Here is an 18,298-nt window from a genome sequence, read left to right on the forward strand (position 1 = left end):
CAGGCAAAAACGGTTGTTGATAAGCCATTTAAGAATATTTTTTTCCCCCATGAGGGTATGCATTCTAGCGGAAATTATGGTTACCACTGCATTTTTGGTAAGGAACCGAATGTGTGTTTAAAACAAAGTATTTCTGTTCTGCCTCGGCCGGCACACCGGTTCAGAAAATGACGCATCCTCCTGGATCAGCTTCCGACTTCATCTGCTGATGCTCTTCTGTCTCGCAAGCTGCAAGCTGCATGCAGCCGTGCATTTTTGAGTAGTCTAACCTATGCGATGTGGCCAGTTCCTTAAAAGCAAACTATGGAATATATGAATATTTTTCTCAAAGGTTCTGAATAATTACAGAACACAACCTCCTACAGCCAGAAGACTGAGGAGAACGCTTCAGAAGTTGTTAGATGGTATCTTAGAGCAGTCGCTATGCTGTTATTCACGTGTTGGCTGTAGATGTTCTCTCAGTATGAAACGTTTTAACGCGACTTTACCTTTGCGTTAAATCGGACACGTTGCTTTTACCATTATACTTTTGCGCAATAAAGCTAAATGTGACAAACTAGCGCATCTTCAATCGGAAAGTGAAGCCGTAGGGTAGCTTTGGAAATCCTGCAGTTCGGTGTTATTGATATTATTTTTAAATATTACAATGAATTTATTTGCCTCGGGCAAACTATTCTATTCTTAAGGGAAAATAACACCGACTTTTGTGCGCAAAGGCCCTTCGACTTTTGCGTTTTATAGTCTCGAACAGTGCAAGCGCATGTAAGTGCATATTCCATCTAATTCGCAATGTTTTCAAAGACGTTAAAGTACGTCCGATCGTTTTAATTAACTAGGGAGCGCGGTAAAATTCAACACATTTTCCTAAGCAAAAAATGGATAAAACAGAAAAATAAGCCATAAATGAGCATAAAGAGGACGTGTCTTACCTCGGATTTCGGTGTGAATATGGAAACTCTCAATTCCCGTCACGTAGCGGCATCACTGCTGGAGGAGATGAAGTGCCGTGAAGCAGACTGAAGAAAATCCCAGAATCAAACAGCTTCACGTAGTGACCAGTCGGTATCCAACTAGAGAAAACGATCCATGTCCATGAAAAAGTCCACGGTCCACGCACGAAGAGCGAAAAACATCTGCGAATGACTTTTAGAAGAGACGATGTAATTCCTCAGATGTCTCAAGCCTGGCTACTGCTTGAATCCCACGCGCGCGGAGAGATAGTGGTGCTCCAAATGGGTTTGTCAATGTGCAGTACTTCTTATTTCAGTGCATTCATACAGTCATCACGGGAAAAAAAAAAGCAAAAACCTGGGAACGCTCCTCGCATGCCTGCGAAAACTGTTTGGCTAAGTTGCTTGCTTTTTCTCTGTGCGTTTAATGAACAGCTAGAGAACTTGTAAATCGTTTAAAACATCCTCGGACACGTCATTTCATGTCATCCCTTGGTTTGGCAGAGTGATAGAGAGCAAAATAGCTATTTTGAGAAATGCTCATGGACTGTCAGTGTGACGGAGCAGGTGGACGGTGTGCCTATAGGTGCAGCATCACTTCCACACACTGAGATAGGCGTTTTGCCGTAGTTGTACGCAGAGCTCTAGCAATCTCTGTTGTATTGTATGAACTCAGTTCCTTAGTACTGCCCACCTCTCCACCTCCGATTGACATCATCGCTGGAGGAGGAGCCAGCGATAAATTTCACAGCCTTCATCATCTTAAAGCCGCACTGCTGCTGGAGTCAGAGCCCCGCTCGCTCGCACTCACCGCGGACTAATGCCTCACACCAACGCCGCGACTCGCCTGAGAGGAAAAGGGGGCACTGTTCGCTTTGCTTATAAACACCAGTTTGTGTGGGAAGTCCAACCTCAAACTACTTCATTAAGCTTTACTAATGTGCAGACAGACTTGTAGATAGATAGATAGATAGATAGACTATCAGGCGTCAAAATTTAACTTCTTCAGTAGCAAGACATTTCAGCCAGGTAGCATGACATTATTAACAGCTAGAATTAAGGAATTGAGCAAGTTTTAGGACCACAAGGCAGTAATAGTAATATAGATTAATTATTAAAACTTATTCTGGATTCATAGCATGACAAATTAGATCTTTGTTTTTTAAGATACTAATATGTAAGGGTTAATCCGTAGATTCCTGTAGGCGTACATTGTATTAATGTTGAATAAACACAAAAAAATGTAAAGATCTATGTTGAGATATTTGTCAGTTTATTCCTGATGTTTCAATCATGAGCTTAGATTTCTACTTTCTACTTCTACTTAAATTGTTTAATGTATTTTTTATGTTAATTAAGTTTGTTGGCTATATTTATCTTAATAAAGAGTTTATTTGCAAAAACAGATAACTCAGTTATTATGTTTTTTATTATGTTAACATGTTTTATTGTGTTAGTTAGCTGTTTTTTAGTTATTTTTCCTTAAACTGAGTTATCTGTTTTTGCAAATCAACTCTTCATATGTTTGTTCAGTTGTACTGTGTATATGGTTGATTGGTGGTGAATGATTTTAATCATTCATGCTTCTTGTGATTTTAGATGCTAATTATTTTCAGTGAATTGGACTAAACTTGTAAACTTGTTAATTGATTGTGATAAAGATAACTAAGTATTAATTGTGTAAATAGCGCATGGAGATGTTAAATTACTTCACACAGTGAAGAAGGCAGAAACATTTTTGCATTCCTCAGTGTGATTAATAAACGTTAATAAACGTAATTTGATTACCACAAAAATTTTAAATACTCATTGGTGTTACAACCCAGGCTGGTAGTGGGGTACTTTATACTTGATATTAATTTAGACAGTTTAAAGACTACAATTGTTGTCGACAAATATGGAAATATCAAAATCTGAGACAAGTGGCTCAAAAACCCACAAAGTTACAGGTGTTTAAATAAAATGTGCACAAGACGCCCCATTCCGACTAATGTATTCCAAACCAGACATCCAGAAATTTAAGCAAGAACACCGGTCAATTTACCTGAAAAGTGCAATGGTTCGTCAGCACAATCTAACACTTTCTATTGCCAGGGACGGCTGAAAATCTTGCACAGCCCCACATTCAATAAAGGTCACTCACACAACATGTACACATTGATCTTCCCATTAATTTTTACACTGCTGCAATGTAACAAATCACAGTCTTTGACTGGTCCCCTCAAGCTAGCTTTTCTTACCAAAAGCCATAACCTTCGTAACATCAATCACGTCCTGATGCTTCACCTCAGCACGCTTTAAATGGTCACACTTTCAATTGAGCGTGACGTGCCCTAAAGCTTAGAAAGTTGGCATTTACCAAAAAAACATATTCAATTATTGCGTACAATTACATGTTTACAGTACTATTTCTTGAACTCTTGCTAAGGCTAATGCGTATTTGATCACAGTGTTTAACATCCCATTAGCCGGCATTATTTTAAGGCAACATTCACAAAGGCTTCTTTCAAAACACCTCAGGAAAATGTCTCCCCAATTAGACAATATAGCTGTGCTAAGCTGCACAATCTACTCCGGGAAACCTACATCTTTGGAGGAATTTGGAGTGTCCAGGGAGCTTCTCTCCCTCATCAAGTAATGTAGCTATCCGAGAGCTATACCTAAAAGGGTTGATCCCTTCATATTTTTAAGATTCATACTTCTTGTCACTGAAGGACTTCTTCTAGGCATGTTAAAGAAATGCAAATCTGAAAGCCTTAAAGCAATATGAAAGGCACAAAATACCTCATGAATTATTCAGAGGGCTATTTTGCCACCCTCAAAATGAACTTTTAGAGAAACCAGTTATGCATTTCTGATAGGGCTAGAGAATCCACCAAATGCACAGAGCAGTTTAAATGTCATGCTGCCCATCTAATCTTGGACATTGTTTTATTTCCTGCTGTAAAAGGGCTGGCGAGGGTAACATTTGTGAGGAAGCATATGTGAATAAAATCTTAAATGCGTTGCATGTAAAGCAAGCACAAATGATGATGATTTTATAGTATCCGAGTCGTTGCTGTTGTCCTTGTTGTGTCTCTATGCATATTGTCTTTCAAGAGAACTGTACGCCAAGCATTTTCAGATGGCTGTTCTCCACTATCTCAACCATGATAATCTAATGATGCGTGACACTGGATACCTGTGTCTGAATTTTCAGGGCCACATAAAGGACAGAGTTACAATATTCAACGCTGTGAAGTGTTTGCTTTGTGCTCAGTAATTAAAACTTCACTAGTTAACTCATGTCGGGTTCAGAATTCAACGTCATATTCATTTCCAAAGTACAAAAGCCTGCAGTTAAATATTTCCCGCTGCTTAGAGTTTTCCATTTTTGGAACAGCGTAATTATGTTTTTAAGAATAAAATAATAATACATAAACAAGTACATTAAATACAAATAGATAGATAGATAGATTATAAGATGACATACTGATGAAATTACAAGCATAATGAGAGGCATTTTGGTGACTAACTACCCCTAACTTATAGAGTTCATAACTGTATGTCATTAAAAGATGTGAATGGTAATATACCAACTCATTTTCATCTACTTAATATGTAAACAATGATAATGACTTTCGATGAAAGTTCATCAAAACTTTCCATCAAATATGGCTAATAAATAGACAAAACTAATACAATGCACATAAAAATCAATAAATGTGACCCTGGAGCGCAAAACCAGTTATACGTGTCAATTTTTTAAAACTGAGATTTATACATCATCTGAAAGCTGAATAAATATGCTTCCCAATTATGTATGGTTCAATAGGATAGGACAATATTTGGCCAAAAAAAAATAAATCGCCTTCACATGAGTCCGAATGAAGTTCTTAGCAATGCATATTACTAATCAAAAATGAAGTTTTGATATATTTACAGTAGGAAATTTGCAAAATATTTTTATGGAAAATGATCCTAATGATTTTTGGCATAAAAGAAAAATCGATAATTTTGACCCATATAGTATATTTTTGGCTATTGCTACAAATACACCTGTGCTTACTTAGGACTGTTTTTTTGGTCCAGGGTCACAAATAAATAAATAAATAAATAATAGTAACTTGGCAAATTGTGGCATTTTGTACTTTTTACTTAGATAACCATAATTTTAAAAAGCATTTTACAGTAAAACTGCCTTGTTAACTTTTTTTTTTAAACAATATATACTTTACTACAAAAAATGTATAGGTCTACAGCCATAATATAGTTCATAAGTACAATACTACATGGCAAAAAATTATATTGTATTTTCCTACCTTATAATTTAGCAGGAACATTAGCAATATGTTTCACACAAGCTTTTCACGTTACAATACGTGGTGAATGGTGGTTTCTCCTAGTATAAAACATCAAGCTGCGACTTCCCATGGGCAAATCAGATCGAACCAACACATGTAATCAAGATGACTACACAGAGTGTTAATTACACCTCTTGTATAGTAAAATCCAAACTAATGTTTTAGTGATTATGCAGTTTCTTTAATGTGTTAAAAAGGTACTGTGTATAATATGAGATCCTGCGAATGAAAAGTCTAGAGTATTGCATAGAGCTGTTTTTCGCTTTTTTTTGTTTCGCAGATATGATCAAATGGGGTTTTCCTCTATTCATCCCTTAGTCTGCATGCAACTGGCCCCCCTACCGGATCCATGACTCATTACTAACGGCACAAAGAGAAATCATTGGAGGAAAGAACACACTAATATACCTTATCAGTCTAGCGCAGCTTGGCAGGGAACGGTGCTGAAGACCAGGGAGGTAAATTGCAAGGTGTGCCTCAGTATATTAACATTCAAGTTCTTTCAGAGAGGATTGATCTTTCTTCCCTATAAAACATGACCATGCCTCTGTATTATCCAACTTGCCTTTAAAGAATGACTTGTTACTGTTCCCCCTTCCTCCAGGCATTCACTGGCCTCTTAAAAATCCTGTCATGCTATGCAGAGGATGCATATTATTCAGACAATCAACGTTACTTCTCTGTTAGCATACTGATGGACGCGGGTCGAATAAACAGGCTTGTATTCAAAGGATGTTTAGGACACCATCCTTGTATTCGTTATTAGCGATCATTAGTCTATTAACCTCGCATGCAACAGCACGCTGCTGTTTCTACGTCTAACAGGATGACCGAATTATCATCAAGTCTATTATTTCCTATACATCAAGATGTGCCTGCACATGCATGCTGGTGCTTTATCCTATATCCGCTGGCTGGCTGCCATCATCTACCGAACGTGATGAGCAAAGACACAGAGGTGTCTGAGGTTGAAAGGAGCTCCATATCTTGACCTTCGCCTTCAAAACATACAACTTTCAAGATCTCGGCTCAACCCGGCGGAGCGAGCCGGCATTCAAACAGAAGCGCCCTTCAGGCATGATGATCGCTGGCTTGTCGTTCCACCGTGGTGGAAAATGGCAAAACGTAAACAAAAGTGGGCAGGAATACGATCAGGGCCATGAATTATGAAAGCCTTTGGAATCTAATGAAATATGTAAGGATTTAAGCCATTTGAACTGGATACTGTCTTTTCGTCAGGTAGGTATGAAACGCTTTTCTGCCTACAAAAGAGGAGGAAGGCAGAACGGGAGCAAGGGTATTACTGCCTGTCTCTCAAAATGTCAATGACTGCTACCATCAGGGGTGAGCGTTAGGGGTATGCATCCAGCTATACGGAGAGAGTCTGAAATAAAAGATTTCAGAGTTTGAAGCACACTAGCTTCACAAAGCTCTCTATTATTGTCAGCTCTGAGTCTTGCCGAGCTGTTGTACGGCTCATGGAAGAGTCAATTGCACAGGCCATGGGGTTTCTCAGTTAGATGAGACGAAGCGATTCAGTTGAATGCTGGTGCTCGGTGAATTGCCTGGCATGAGCCAGCTCGCCGATGGTCAGGGTGAAGGATAGTTGTTTGTTTGTGTGGAAGTCAAGGTTGATTGCAATCATGGAGTGGATCTATGCCATGTCCTTTGGGAATATTATGAGGTGAGGAGGCCAAGGAGATATCTGACAGCAAGGATGCATCTGTCCCGAAGCCCACTTCCACCAACCCGTGACAGCTACGCTCGCTTTATACTGGATGTTTTCCATAATCCTGGGCGTGAACGGTAGAGGATGCATGTGGAAGAGCCTCAAAGACTAAAAAGAGGCTTCAAATGATGCACAAGGACCAATTATTATGGCATACCAAGGACACCTTATGCCAACTGCCCAGATGTTGCCGGATGAGTCTTTTAATGAGAAGTCAAAATACCTTGGGATGTTTGTTCATCCTTTTAATGGCTATTCTGATATAGTTCTTGCTTCCTGATTGCTTCTGATTTTATATGCTGTTTACATACACACTGACGAATACACTCATGGCATTAGAGCTAACTTGTTATTCCTGTAATACCACTGGAAAAAATGCATCTGGTTGAGTTAAAATGTAGAAAATGGTTCTTTTTCACTGGCACTTATCGAAACATCTCACAACAATGTATTGAATAATACAAAAAAATCAGAAGGGAAATGCAAAACAGACAATAATTTACTGTGCCACGTCGTAAACAAATTCACTCTAATGAAGAGGAAAATACGTTCAGTGAGAGTATGATTTTTCCTAAAAACGTGCATTTTTAGAAGGAAACAAAAAGCAAATTTGTCTCTCTGAATCAGTGATGTATTAGTTCATACATCAAGCGATGAAAAAAATACAGCTTATTATTGTTTGCACATCTTGCCATGAATGAGAGACACTGTTTGTCCTTTGCATTACATTTGAATAAGAAATAATATTAATGCACTGTAGTCATGCTGCTCATCCACATACATCACTGCATGCAACATCTGCTTTCTGTGACAGAACAGAGCAGGATCAATTTGTTGTGTGCATGCATAACTAATTTATCATATTGTTCCCCCCCCGTAGTTCGTGCACGCTCACGAACCGTACACACACTCACACTCACACACAGAAAAAAAAGGAGGATTGAGAGAATGAGAGAGAGGGAGAGGAGAGAGAGGCAGAGGAAAGAGAGGGTGACAGCAAGAAAGAGCAATTGAAGAGAGGAGGGGTTACATTAAAATACTTTTTGTCTTGATGAATCATGTTTGAAAAAAAATCAAGGCATTCGGTTGCGGAGGTTGCAAAAATACATTCGTTTAAACAAAAAAGCCTTTTTTTTTAGACATATGCTTAGTTCCAATGTTTTTAAAAAGCCCATTGATGTATTTTTCCGTCTTTTTTACGCCATCTGTCTTTCTTTTCTTTCGGACCAATGGACCAATTGTAAGCAAAATGCTTTTCTTTCTCGGAGGCAATTCATGAATTTAAAGGGATCAGACCACTGCATTTCCCTCCCACTGATAATCACAAGTAAATGGAGGAAGGAACTTATCAAGTGGCCCTTGACTAAATTACAGGAGACAGAACAATGCTTGAACATAATGATTTTACTGCATAAAACACCAATAAAAGCATGCATATTAATAACTAGTTTACAATTAACGAGCCATTCCATATAAACATATTTAATTCAGAATGCGCCCGGGTGAGGCCAATTAGCTTGTGTATGCCTCAAAAAAATGACTTGAGTGACCCGTCTTTCAATGGGAAGGATGCCGGATTGATTTTCAATACATTTTTTATGTGTTGAAGATCTCAATCTTAATGACTAACCTCTGTAAGATCAGGGATTAGACCCGGCCTTGATAACAACAAAAGCAGGTGAAATGAATGGCATGTGGCGACTAGAGATTCTCCAACGAACCTCAGGCCCGCCAGCCCTGTCTCTGTGTGTGTGAAATTTTAATGGAGGCTTTTCTTTGTATTTTAGGGACAGATGAGATGAAGGCGGCCGCACATACAAACAGCTGCGCGAAAACATCACCGTGTGGAAATATTTCTCCACGCTACATCGATATAAGTGAAACACAACACGCATTAGAGGAGCAATGAAGGACCGGTCGTTATTTGGCGCTTGTAATGTGGCCCAGATGGTCCGACGCTTGATGTTCAAATCACGTTTTGTTGCGTTTTCCAAACCTTGAATGAGCTGTGTACACAACCATTGTTTGAGGAGGAAAATTGAAGGCACGCCGTGTAAACCGTCATCGTCTGATGCGGGAAACGGGGAGATTGGCGACGCTCGCGACTAGCCTCTGAGGTGTAGGTTTTGCGAATGAAGTCAGCGTAATGATTGCGACGCTTGCTGGGATCGAGACGGCGGCACGTCTTAGGCGGAGGGAAGAGATAGATGAGCGAGAGGGAGAGGACTTGGGTTTACATGGATGAGACAATTTCTCTTCAGGGTTTTGGTGTAATTTAGGTTAAGCGATGCTCCTCCTCTGACAATTGAAGTGAAGGCTCCATGTAATTAACCTAGAAATAGGATGAAACCCCAACTCAACTCTGAGCTTCAATCCAACACTGCCATCATCTTATCCAACAATTCAATTTCATCTCGTCCCTATTCCTCCATTGAATAAACACTTTAATGAAATCATAATTAGGCTACAACTCTTTATGGGGTCAACCCTTTTAGTACTGGCTAATATCCCTAGAGTTTTCTGCAACTTTATTTGATTTTGTAGCGCTTTACATGCTGCCAACGCCGTCTTAACGGGTGATATATTCTAACAACGCAACGGCCTACATATATTCATGCAACAATACGATAATTCACGCCGCCTAAGACATCTTAATGCATTGTAACTGCTGCATGGTACTAAGGAGCAACAAGATCTGTAATATAATACAAATTATTTGTTGATTCATTACACATGCATGAGTTATACATTATAGATGAGAGCATCGTCAAAGATGTTACTGCTAGACTATTGATTCATCACTCCTGCACCAGTTGAATTACCATGTAAGTACTAGTCTCAAATCTATTTTCCATTCGCCTGCTTTAAATTTTAACGTACTTTGCACATTAGGAATCCAGAAACTGACAGCCAATACCTGCAAGACATGCAAATTTCCTCTGAAGAGGAAAAATATAGCCTTTTTATATGGTGAGGTGAGAGTATGTGAATGTTTTGTTTTGTGGCTTTTGGGAATCTGTAAATAAGGCCCTCGCTAAGAGAGAAAGAACAGCAGATATGTCAGGTAATACAATACATGCATTCAGAAGCAGGGGTGCAGCATACACTCTTAAAAAAAAAGTTCTTTAAAGGGTTCTTCACAGTGATGGCATAGAAGAACCATTTTTGCTTCCACAAAGAACCATTCAGTCAAAAGTTCTTTAAAAAAAACCATCTCTTTCTTACCTTTTTATAATCTGAAGAACCTGCTTTCGCCACAAAGGACATTTTGTGAAAAGGAAAGGTTCTTCAAATATTAAAGGTTCTTTACGGAACCATTTAGACAAAAAGGTTCTTCTATGGCACCTTTATTTTTAAGAGTGTATTGCCCCATAACTTTCAGTTGCAACTGTTACACAAAGGGACTACTGTAAATGAAAACATAATTTTACTGATCAAAGGAAAACACATTTCTAAATATCAAATGCATATTTAATTAGCCCCTTACTTATCAGCATGAAAGTATCACACTGTCAAGAAATGATAGCTAATAACAGAAATAACAGCGAAGTTAAATTCTTTAGATAATATTTTTAATGAAGTGAATCATAAAAAATAAATAACTTGATCTGGCTTGTTGAGTTATACTTACATTTATCATTACATTTAATTATGGATTATGCGCTTTCTTCAAATATGAATATGAATATGCATATATAAATATCTCACGAGAACTTGCTGTTCATTATGTCCAGGAACAGTGACTGATCTGGAACACATGTGGATTGACCTCCACCAGCGCTTCTTACCGTCATCTCGGTTATTACCCCCTTCTGAATTCATTAACACCTCTCCAGCGTTATTTTGCAGAACCACCTGTTTGCAAAATGTTGATCGTCATATAAGTGACTGACATTTTTTACATTATTAAGACCGTGAAAGTACACTTTGTATCATTAATTGTGAATCCTCTGAGACCTCCTGCATCTAAACTGCAACACCTTTGCAAGGCAATTAAATAAAGCCTATTTGTCACTACAATATCCACATCATGGTCACTGCCCACATACACCATTGCTGACTCTTTTAAATCAAATCTAGCAATCTTCCATGTTTTTGCACTTTTTTTTTGTACTTTTCAAAAGAGACAATAATGATAGACATTTTTTTCTGAATGTCGCAGAAATTCTGTGTTTTTTGAACATTATTCACATACCAAGTCACATTCAATAAAACTAAATTACACAGATATTCTAAATATTTTTTGATATAGTTTAGTGAAACTTTAGTGAATCAGATGAATGCACTGAGATGAACATTCATAAAAGCTTGTATTCAGTATAAATACACTACCATTCAAAAGTTCTGGGTCTGTAAGACTGTTTTAATAGTTTTGAAAATAAAAAACACACTCACAAAGACAATTATTTGAACAAAATACGGTAATATAGTATATTCACATTATTTAACTAGTTGTTTATTTGCATGCATATTACTAGCATATTGGCTGTTTATTAGTGGAAATATGTGGAAACCGTGATGCATTTTTTCAGGATTCTTTGATAAATAGTTTAAAACCACATCAATTCAATTTTTTTTATTATTAATTTTTTGGCAAACGTACATTTGAAGTCAAAAGTTTACATACACCTTGTAGAATCTGCAAGATGTTGAAAATTTTACCAAAATAAGAGGGATCAAAATGCACGTTATTATTTTTTTTATTTAGTACTGACCCGAATAAGATATTTCACATTAAAGACGTTACATATAGTCCACAAGAGAAAAAAAATAGTTGTAAATAATAGTAAATAATAAATAAAAAATAGTAAAATGACCCTATATACAGTCATGTGGAAAAGTTAGGACACCCTATTGGACACCCTATTGAATTTCATGGTTTTCTGTATCAGGACATAATAAAAAAAATTATCTGGTCCTTGGTAGATATTAAAATTTGGAAAATAAATCCTCAGATAAACATCATCACATGACATATCACACAGTGTCATTATTTAAGAAAAATACAGCCAAGAGGGAAAGGCCATGTGTGACAAAGTTAGGACACCCTATGAGTCAATTGCCTGTAGATCCACTTTTAGCAGCAATAACTTGAAGCATTCATTTTCTGTGTGACTTTATCAGTCTCTCACATCGTTCTGGAGGAATCTGAACCATTCTTCTTTTCAGCGTTGCTCCAGTTTATTGAGGCTTGTGGGCATTTGCTTATGCACAGCTCTCACCATAGCATTTGAGTCAGAATGAGCTCTGGACTTGAACTGGGCTATTGCAACACCTTGATTCTTTTCTTTTCAGCCATTCCGTTATAGATTTGCTGACGTGCTTGGGATCACTGTCCTATTGCATGACCCAATTTTGGCCCAACTTTAGATGTCGGACAGATGCCCTCGCACTTTGAATACTTTGATATACAGGAGGAGTTTATGGCCAACTCAATGACTGAAGTGCCCAGGTCCTGTGGCTACAAAACAAGCCCAAAATTATCAGCCCTCCCCCAGCATGCTTGTCTTTTGGTAGGAGGTGTTTGTGCTGATACGCTCCTTAGGTTTTGGCGCTGTGCATTATGGCTAAACATCTCCACTTCGGTCTCGTCTGTTTAAAGGATATTATTCTAGAAGACTTGTGTTTCGTTCAGATGCAACTTTGCAGACCTAAACTGTGCTGCAATGTTTTTTTTTTTTTTTTTTTTTTTTTCAGATAGAAGAGGCTTTCTTCTGCCAAGCCTTCCAAACATGCCAGGTCCCATATTTTTCAAATGGTATTGTCATGAACTTTATCATTTAACATGTTAACTGAGGCCTGTAGAATCTGAGGTGTAGTTCTTTGGTTGTCTGCCATTTCTCTGAGGTTTACACGCTCTGATCTTGGGGTGCATTTTCTGGGACGTCCACTTCTGGAGGGAAAGGTGTCTGTTTTAAATGTCTTCCACTTGTGAACAAACTTCAAATAGTTCGGAAATGGCCGTATTACTCTTCTCAGATTGATGGCAGTAACAATCGTTTCTCTAAGATGATTGCTGATGTCTTACCTCCTGGCATTGTGTTAACACACACCTGAAGGCTCCAGACCAGCAAACTGCCAAAGCTTATGCTTTTATAGAGGCGCTCAGACTTGCTGATGATCAGTTAATCAAAGGTATTTGATTAGCAGTGCTTGACTGTTATTTACCCTCTTAATTCCAATGTTAACAGTAAGGGTGTCCTAACTTTTGGCTTTATTTTTGTTCAGTAAATAATGAAACAGTGCAATTTGAGGTTTTTTTTAGAAATTGTAAAACCAGCCAAGGACCAGTTTTTATGTTTTTAATTATGTCCTTATACGGAAAACCATGGAATTCAATAGGGTGTCCTAACTATTTCACATGACTATATATATATATATAGTTGGGGGGAAAAGTGTTTCTGGTTACATTTGTAACTCAACTAAATCAGCACTGAACCACCTGATTGCAACACATTGTTCAGATCAATCTAAAGTCCTTAGGTATCTTTTATTAGAAAATCTGTGGATTAGTTCAGCAGAATACTTCAAAGAGTGGGCGAGATTAATAGTGCGCTGCAAGAAGCATTATTCATGATTCTAGCAGCCACGAATTCTGTGAGGTTTGGAAAAGCCTAATGACTACTTATGAAATTGACCCTTACTCCAACTAAAATTTCCTGCAGAAATTCTGGTTGCCTTTTTTGAGGAGCTAATAATGTCAAAACAGAAAGATGTGTTCATTTGAGCTTTCTAAAAATGTCCATTTCATAAGATTAATATGATTTTTCAGCTAATGAACTAAGAACAGCCATGTGATTACATAACCACCAGAAAAGAAATAAAAAGATCTTCTAGACTGCACAGCTTTTCATGTCCAATTGCCGGCAAATCATGGTAGAAAGTCACATGCCATGAAGTACACATTGGTTTAAAAACCCTAAACCCTTTCAGTAAGATTAAACTTTTACAATTATTAGACTCAGGTATGCATTAGACACAATGAAAGCACTCTCACTTGGCCAACCAAAACTAATGGCATATTGCTCTCCCATGGTCTGTGGCACAAATTCATCTCCACATTAAAACTAGGGACGTGAAATTATATAGTTAATTTTCTTTAGTGCTGATGAATGCATTATCAGCTGGAGAATGACCTTTCGAGATATTACCAGAAGCTCGAGGCTTCGCTTTTCTCTGTCATTAGGGCCAAAGGGGTGAGTGACAGGTTCATAAGATGTACACGCACAGCACTAAAGGGATAGCGGTGCCATGCGTGTGACCTCTGAAATGGCTTAAGGCTTCGCTATCAGATTTTTCACAAGCTAGTTCTCCTCCCACGCTTTGTATAAGATGTGGTTGATAAGCTTTTATTAGAACTTAAAAATAAAGAAAAGTCTGTTTTCGCAGTTCTGAGATCTTTATAGGTTACTATGTGTCGAGGTTTCCTCCTTAAAGAATAACATCCATCCGATTTTAAATCTGATATGTGACGCATACTCCCTCAGGAACACATGAAATAAGCCACTGCTTTCCAAAGGCTCTTAGTCACAGACAGTGAGCTCAGTGCAGCAAGATTTTGAACAATGGTCACAACTGTAGGTATCGCGTATGAGGAGCCCTACTTAAACTGGGTCTTCTGGGACTGCTTGTCTTATTCTTGAAATCACTTTAGCCTCTTTTACGTTTCTTTCGGCTTTTAAGGAACAGTCTCGTCTAATGCTCGGAGGGACGCTTACGTTGACATTTAAAATCTTTCACATGAGCCATCGATGTGTACTACTAAATAAATCAGAGCTTCAAACAGATGTTCCTCACATTAAACGTTGAATTCATTAACATCTCAATTCTTTTAGCCTTTGAACATAAATATAGCGGTTCTTTTAAACCTCCAGAACATCGCCAATACCCAAATGATCAAAATATCTTCAATAGACTGCCTAAATGTTCCCTGCTTCCATATATAGTGATCATTAATCTTTTAAAAATGTGTTATTTCAGCAAATCTTACAGTGGGACTGATGGAAACAATATCTCACTTATGAAAAGGCCAAAAAAAGTAAATGGACAAAGCTGTCTGTTAGCATTTAAATCTCAATGCAGCACTCCTTACATAGCGTTTACACATTTTTGCATGCTATAAATTTACTCTGAACGGTATCTTGACAGCATTTAAGTATTTACATATGTACAGCTTTAGAAACCCAAACACCTTATATTATGAATTTGTGTAGTTCCATGAGCCCTTAAGCTAAAAAAAAAATTTAAAAATACATAAGTAAAATAAATATAAATACCAAATTAGGTAAATAAAATAAATGTGATGTATTGCACATTTGTGTAGCATGGGCATATTTGTAGCAATAGCCAAAAATACATTGTATGGGTCAAAATTATCGATTTTTCTTTTATGCCAAAAATCATTAGGATATTAAGTATGGATCATGTTCCATGAAAATATTTTGTAAATTTCCTACTGTAAATATATCAAAACTTTCATTTTTAAAGGTTTTTTTCTCAATATTTTGAATTTTTTTTTTTTTTTTTTGCACCCTCAGATTCTAGATTTTCAAATAGTTTTATCTTGGCCAAATATTGTTTTATCCCAACAAACCATACATCAATGGAAAGCTTAATTATTTAGGTTTCAGCTGATGTATAAATCTCAGTTTTACAAAATTCACCCTTACAACTGGTTTTATGGTCCAGGGTCACATTGATACAATTATACAATTAAATCAACCTATTAATTATATAAATTCAATTTTATGAACCTAAAGGATTCATAAACATCTCTAAAGTTGTTTGCATGTCAGATTACTACATAAATGACAAAATTTACCATAAATTTACATTAATAACCACCTTTTTAATAAACACCTACGATTGCTAATGATATCATGCAGTTCAGCCTCCTACCTAATATTTGTCTGCCACTTATTAGTGTCTTTATGACATTATTTGTCACAATAATGCTAAAGAAAGATGCTAAAAAAAAAACCTTGCCTGATCTTAAGCATAATTTATGGTTTGTTTAGTCAAGTTAGTCATGCTATGTGCTTCAGTGGACTTAAATATAGTGCAGTCTCTTCGAAGGAATGTTTCTTTTTCACCGCGTCCCTATCAGCTGCAGAACGCACCGTATTGATTTCATGTCGTGTGACCATAGAAAGAACAGTTGGAAGTGATAGGCTGTGGCTCAGCTTCCCGGTGACACAAGCTGCACTTGGCAGCCGTCAGTCATTCAGTACAAAGAGCTGATTCTTACAATATACACAGCACTGATAAATAAATGGCATATGAGTACTTCTGGACTGGAAAAGACATGCTATTAAATGTTATGATCACATTATACACAAAAGCACAAAAATAAAATTTCAGTTGTCTTTCTATACAATAAATTACATAAATGTGGCTCTGGACCACAAAACCAGTCTTAAATAGCATGGGTATATTTGTAGCAGTAGCCAACAATTCAATATATGAGTCAAAATTATTGTTTTTTGTTTTATTCCAAAAATCATTAGGATATTAAGTAAAGATCATGTTCCATTAAGATATTTTGTACATTTCCCACTGTAAATATATCAAAACTTAATTTTAGACTAGTAGTAGTTTGCATTGCTTAGAACATTATTTGGACAACTTTAAAGGCGATTTTCTCAATATTTAGTTTTTTTTTTTGCACCCTCAGATTCCAAATTTTCAAATAGTATCCCCACTAAATATTGTCTTAAACCATATATCAATGGAAAGCGTATTTATTCAGCTTTGATGTATAAAACAATAAAAAAAAGTCTCTAAATAAAAAAAGTCTCTCTTAAGACTTAAGAGTCACAAATAAATCTTATGGTCCAGAGTCACAAATAAAACAAGAATAATTAGCATGAGAAGAAACATAGTGTAAGGATATAGGCAATATATTGAATTAACATCCTTTTTTCCCTTTGGCTTTTTTTTTGGCAGCAATGCCACAGAACAACCATTTCTGGCTCCCAGTGAACATTTCTTAAAAGAACCATTTTTCCCCCTTAGTCTGAAGAATAGGCTTAAAAATCTAAGAAACTGTTGCCACTATAAAAAATCTTTTGTACAATGGAAAGGCTCCATGGATGTTAAAGGTTCTTCATGGAATCATTGAACCTTAAGAGTGTGAATTAAATTACATTTAGCTTATGCTTAATCTAAAATAATGGGGTTAACAAGATATTGTGTTTAGATATGTGTCCAAATAGTAAATCCGTATTCGGAAAGGCGAGTTCTACGGAGCCACTAAAGAGACATGGTTAGCTGTTTGCTAGTGGTACCCTGTTACATCACAGTACATACAATTTCACTTACTGTACCATATATACACAAAAGAGAGATGGCTGATAGCACGATGGCAAAAGATTTGCAGATACTGAGCACCACTGACAAACATCTAATCTTGTAAAACGTGTGGTAAGTACTGCTGCTCCATAATATACACAGAGTACGTGTGATCACGAATCACGAAAGTGAAAGAAAAAAGTGCATGCGCATACAAAAGTGATTTTACTGCCCCACATATTAATAGCAGGTCCCTGATGCCTGCAATTTATATACAGTGTAATTACCTAACAATATAACTTTGAGAGAAAGCATTGAAATATATATTTTCCTCTCATCTCGTATTTATACCCTTTATGGGTTCCGTAGTACATGTAATTTTCTTTCCAAACGCAGTATAGGGGCATATCCCTGAAAAAAGGTGCCAATGGGGAACAGTCTGATTTTTGTTGCCTTGAATATAGGCCTACTTAGTATTTTGACCTGGCTGATTAGGACAGTTACAAGTCCATTTTTTCTATTTTAAATGCAGCGCTCATGACCCACTGTAACGAGGACGCTGAGGCGGCGTTAGAATCCATATGCGGAGGTTTATTGCAAAGCACAGAAAACATACACGTGTAACCAGGCAGTGGGTCGGTAACCAGAAAGCAGTCCGATCTTTCGACAGTCCAGGGGTAATCCGATAAACGTAGTGAGAAACCAGGCAATAATGTCAAACCGTAATATCAGTCCACACAGGCAAACAATCCAATAGGGGAAATCCAAGAAAACGGTAGTCAGAAAACAAAGCAGAATCATACACGTGTAAACAAATCAGGATAATCAGAAAACGCTCGGTAAGGCAGGTAAACTGGCAATACTTCGCGAAGGTGTGAGCACATGGTGAGTCCTTAAGTACTGCCAAACAGGAAGTGGCAGTAGAAGCAGCAGAGGGAGCGTGCAGTCAGTATTCGGGTGATGGCTCCCTCTGCTGGCTTGGCATT

General features: G+C 37.3%; 1 protein-coding gene across 4 annotated transcripts in view; it reads right to left on the bottom strand.

The window, feature by feature from the left end:
- pcdh11 (protocadherin 11) overlaps positions 1-18,298 on the bottom strand; it is a 247,973-nt gene that overhangs the window by 213,502 nt on the left and 16,173 nt on the right. For 2 of the 4 annotated variants that reach the window (XM_051127682.1, XM_051127681.1), the window contains exon 1: positions 930-1,618. The exons of the other annotated variants lie outside the window; for them this stretch is intronic. The gene's annotated coding sequence lies outside the window, so the exon portion shown is untranslated. Of the gene's footprint in view, positions 1-929; positions 1,619-18,298 lie in introns of those variants that run through there. 4 annotated transcript variants of the gene reach the window in all.

This window comes from Labeo rohita, chromosome 14 (genome assembly GCF_022985175.1).
Source record: "Labeo rohita strain BAU-BD-2019 chromosome 14, IGBB_LRoh.1.0, whole genome shotgun sequence".
NCBI lineage: Eukaryota > Metazoa > Chordata > Actinopteri > Cypriniformes > Cyprinidae > Labeo > Labeo rohita.